The following is a 5,518-nucleotide window of genomic DNA, read 5'->3' as shown; positions in this document are numbered from 1 at the left end:
TCGCATTGAAGGCATATGTCGCAAGTTAGGCAATCTTCACAACATCCCATGTAATATGAATAATAAAGGGGAGATAACATAGTTGGCTTACACTCGCCACGTCAATCAAGTACATAAATAACATTACATCATCCAAACACTCATGGCCCGACTACGACGCCAAAAGAAAAGAGAACCCAACATGCGACAACGGTCCCAATCACCCCCAACTGGGCACCACTACTGATCATCGGGAAAGGAAACATAGTAACGTTGAGAGTCTTCGTCGAACTCCCACTTGAGCTCATACGCGTCTCCTGGAGCAGAATCATCAGGCCCTGCATCTGGTGTAATAGTAATCTGTGAGCCACAGGGACTCAGCAATCTCGCACCCTCGCGATCAAGACTATTTAAGCTTATAGGTATGGCAAGGTAAATATGTGGAGCTGCAGCAAGCGACTAGCAAGTATGGTGGCTAACTTATTGGCAAAAAAAGAGAGCGAGAAGAGGAGGCAAAGTGCGAGCGAGAAACTAAAGAGCAACCTGCGCAAACATTACTCCAACACCGTGTCCACTTTCCGGACTCCGCCGAGAAGAGGCCATCACGGTAACACACTCAGTTGATTCATTTTAATTAAATTAAGGTTCAAGTTATCTACAACCAGACATTAACAAATTCCCATCTGCCCATAACCACGGGCACGGCTTTCGAAAGTTCAAATCCCTGCAGGGGAGTCCCAACTTAGCCCATGACAAGCTCTCACGGTCAACAAAGGAATAGACCTCCTCCAAAGACGTTCCGATCAGACACGGTATCTCGGTTATTCAAGACACTTCGACAGGTTAAAACAAGACCAGCAACACCGCCCGAATGTGCCGACAAATCCTGATAGGAGCTGCACATATCTCTTTCTCAGGGCACACTCAGATTGTCCTAGGTACGGGTAGGCCAGCCCAGAGTTGCCCCTGGTGGCCACCGGTAGCTGACAGGTGGACCAACACTCAGAGGAGCACTGGCCCGGGGGGGGGGGTTAAAATAAAGATGACCCTTGAGTCTGCAGAACCCAAGGGAAAGAAAAGGCTAGGTGGCAAATGGTAAAACCAATGTTGGGCATTGCTGGAAAAGCTTTAATCAAGGCGAACTATCAATGGGTTCCCATTATAACCCAACCGCGTAAGGAACGCAAAATCTGGGAACATAACACCGATATGACGGAAACTAGGGCGGCAAGAGTGGAACAAAACACTAGGCGAGAGGCCGAGCCTTCCACCCTTTACCAAGTATATAGATGCATTAAGATAGCAAGATAACATAATGATATCCTAACAAGTAAATAAATGTTCCAACAAGGAACGGCCTTCAATCTTCACCTGCAACTAGCAACGCTATAAGAGGGGCTGAGCAAAAGCGGTAACATAGCCAATCAACGGTTTGCTAGGACGTGGTGGGTTAGAGGTTTGACATGGCAATTTGGGAGGCTTGCAGGCAAGTGGTAGGCATCGTAGCATTGGCAAGGCCAAAGAGCGAGCAAAAACTAGCATAGCAAATATAGTAGTGATTTCGAGGGTATGATCATCTTGCCGGCACAGTTGTCAGAGTTGACTGGATCCTCGAAAGCAAACTCAACGGGCTCCTCGTTAGTGAACTCTTCTCCCGGCTCTACCCAAACAAGACAAACAAGCAATAAGGATACCATCAACCACGTGCAAGATCAAGCAATATGATGAAATGATGATATGCTATGCGGAATGCGATGCGGGATGCAAAATGCAAGATATGACAGGAAATGCATGAACCTGGCCTCAACTTGGAATTCCAAGTGTTCCACTGGAAAGATGAGATGAAATCGCTTGAAAACGATATAAAGAATGCCGGAATCGGAGTTACGGTTTGGAAATGGCAAGCGATTCAAAAAATGACACCGATCTGCGATTTGCAGCAAGTAGCCATCTAAATGCAATGAAATGAACATGCTACAGCACCCAAACATGACAACAAAATACATGGCAGGGAAGCATTCAAGATGCTTAACAAAAGTCCAGCACTGAGCTACGGCCAATTCATCCATTAACAGGTTCAAACAAGCATGGCAAAAATGCATATGGCAAACAGATTTCAGACTTAGTAAAATTAACACTTGTCTGGAATTTCAGATCAGGTAGCCCTCTTCGGAGCAACAAAACTACATGCTACAGGACCTGAACATGGCAAAGTAAAGCATGGCATGGAGATACTCAAAGAGCTTAACAAAAGTCCCTTAGTGACCTTGAGCCAAAAGGGATCATAAAATACAATTGCAAGCATGTGAACATAGCAAAAACATAATCAGTTTTCAGACTAGTGAAAAACTGACACATGCTGAAATATGACTCAAGTAGGCATGTTTACGAGCTCGATGCACTCACTACGGTGCAAGTCATGGCAATACAAGCATACATCCATCAAGAAGGCACAAAATGCAAGCTAGACATGGCAAGAACAATAGCATAACATGCACAGATCAACTACAACATCATCGGCAAAATTGCAAACAAGTTGACAATCTGCCCAGATTCACAAAGTAGCAAAAGTAGAGCTCGATTGACTCAAGCTAGGGTGCTCCATAATTGCAAACAAAGACATGGATGGATAGAGCACTACAATATTAACAAAACTCCCTTACTGATCATCCTCAAAAGAGGCACGGATCACTAGGAAACAACAAGAACATAAGGCATCATGAGATAAATAGCTCCAGGACTTAGTGAAATCACTAAGTCCCTGAAAACAGAATTAGCAAGTGCACCACTTTGCAAGCTTGCACAAGTCACCACACACATCACAAAAATACATGGGTCGCACCTCTGGAAATATGACAAAACCCTTAACAAAACACATGTAGAGCATCAGGGCATATATGCACACATTAATCATGGCAAAAATGACAAAAACCTAAATGGAGGAGCAGATCTGACAATTAACTCAAGTAGCCCTCTTCTAACAGCATTTCGGGCATCAAGATGAACTCAAATGAAAATGATGCAATGGGATGAAATGATGTACTCTCTGAGATGAACATTTTTATATGCTATATGCATGAATCGGAGCTACGGATGCAAAGTTACGGAGTTAGGAAGAAGGGCACATGGACTGAAAATATCAGGGACTTAGGAAAAAAACAACCCTCAGATCTAGGGTTTGCACGGATTACGAGGACGGACGGATCTGCACTGTTCACCGGAGGTGACAGCGGCCGGAGTGGGAGAAGGAGATGGCCGGAGCGAGGTCGACGGCGGGGCGGCCTCCACGGCACGGGGCGGCGCCCGCGGGTGGCGGCGGGCGGCGGCCGGCTTCGGGAGAGGTGGCGGCGCGCGGGCGCCCGGGAGATGAGGCGGCGCGGGCGGCTCGGGCCGCGGGGGCCGGCTCCGGGCTCCCCGGGCCTCGGGCGGCGGCGGGTTGGTGGCGGCTGACGTGGCAGGCGGCGATTGGGCGAGGGGGCGGCGGCCGATGCGTCCGGCCGGGGCGGACGCGTCCGGCCGGCGCGGATCTGGGAATTAGGGTTTCGGGGGGAGAGGAAGATCCGGATTTCGGGGGGGGGGTGTTTAATTAGGCATAGAGGGAGCTAGGAGAGTCCAAATGAGGTGCGGTTTTCGGCCACGCGATTGTGATCGAACGCTCTAGATGATGGAGCAGAGTTTGGTGGGTTTTGGGCCAAATTGGAGGGGTGTTGGGCTGCAACACACACGAGGCCTTTTCGGTCCCTCGGTTAACCGTAGGAGTATCAAACAAAGTCCAAATGGTACGAAACTTGATAGGCGGTCTACCGGTAGTAAACCAAGGCCGCTTGGCAAGTCTCGGTCCAATCCAGAAATGTTTAATCCCCACACACGAAAGAAAGGTAGAAATGGCCACCGGAGGAGAACGAAGCGCCGGAATGCAAAACGGACAACGGGGAAAATGCTCGAATGCATGAGATGAACACGTATGCAAATGCAATGCACATGATGACATGATAAGAGATGCATGACAACGACAACAACACACGGAGACAAAACCCGAACCCGAGGAAATAAATATAACTTAACGCTGGAAACGGCAAGAGTTGGAGTACAAATTGGGAAAGTTACATCCAGGGTGTTACAACACCAGTACGATGATATCCACTTTGTATTTCAAAAGAACAACCAGGGTATGAACTGGAAGAACTTCTCCCTAAACAGAGATGTTTGGCTATTGATAGTTGGATTTCCTGCTGACCTCAGATCCTTCCATGTACTTTTCAATGCCACTGCTAGCTTTGGTCAGCTTTAGGTTTGGGACAGAGTCAAATCTTGTGATGTTGCAGTTGTTGTCAAGGTTAAGATTGCTGCCCTCAAGGATGTTCCTGCTACCATGTTAGTTTTTGATGCAAATAGTGAGAATGGTCAGTCTTGGACTTGCCCTGTGGTGATCTTCCAAGACATTCCTTCTGGTGGTCCACCTCCAGATGAAGATCCAGTCCCAAAAGATGGAAATCCTCATCCCAGACCTCCAAAGCAATTCCACCACCCTAACCAGAACGACTTGGTTGTGGGACCAATGGCCTTTCATCTAATCCAACAAGACAATGCCCAGGAGAATAATGTGGACATGGCAGGGCCACAAGAAGAGGAAGGCTGGGGTCATTGGGCTATGCCTCAAGAGCATATTGATGTTGAATTGCATGTGGGAGAATTCTTGGAGCTTAATGATCTAATTGGTCATCTGAAGGTGGATATTTCTCAACATGATGATCAGGATAACAGTGGATTCACTCTCTCTTAGGTTACAACTATCTGATAGTGGCTCTACTAATTCAGTGGGTGAGGGCCCAGACCTACAGGACCTGAATGAACTGCTTGCCCCCTTGGTGCTACCTGCTCCCTAACCTGGTAACAATGTGGGGGAGATGGAGGTTCAGCAGGAGAAAAATCTGGAGATCTTTGGTCTAGATATTCCGGTCTTTGCCCTAGAGGAAATTCCTCCTTAGCTAGAGATCCAACCTGCTGTTAATGCTGCTTGGGTGGAATCTGATCCAATCCCACAAGGAGATGTTCATATGCTGCAAGATCTTATTGATGCTCATGCTAGTACTGATATGTTGCAGGAGCCTGCCCCTGGCCACCAGGCAGATATGTTGCAAATGGCATAACACATCATACCCGTGCCTCAGATTCCTATTGTAGATACCCATGCTCCTAATATGGAAATGATGTCTGTTCATACCACCCAAACCTCACCAAGTGGCACTCCTATTGCTCATCAGGAGCTTTCCTCTGCAAGATTGACATACCAAGATCCTGTGGCCAACCTAGTCAGCTCTGAAGGTAGTAGCATGGAGGCTCCCCCTGGCTTTTCCCTACCCATTTTTAGATCCAATGTTATTGTCAATTCCATGTTATTCTTAGGCCAAGTTGATCCTGTTCTTTCAAATCCGAGGCACAAACCTATTTTGTTAGGTGATGATGCTGGTTTTCTCTCCAAGGAAGGCTTGGATCTGTATAAGAAACACTTTGCTCCATCTAATGAGACCTTGGCATC

This window comes from Triticum urartu, chromosome 1 (assembly GCF_003073215.2).
Source record: "Triticum urartu cultivar G1812 chromosome 1, Tu2.1, whole genome shotgun sequence".
NCBI classification, from domain to species: Eukaryota; Viridiplantae; Streptophyta; class Magnoliopsida; order Poales; family Poaceae; genus Triticum; species Triticum urartu.
This window is presented reverse-complemented; position numbering follows the sequence as displayed.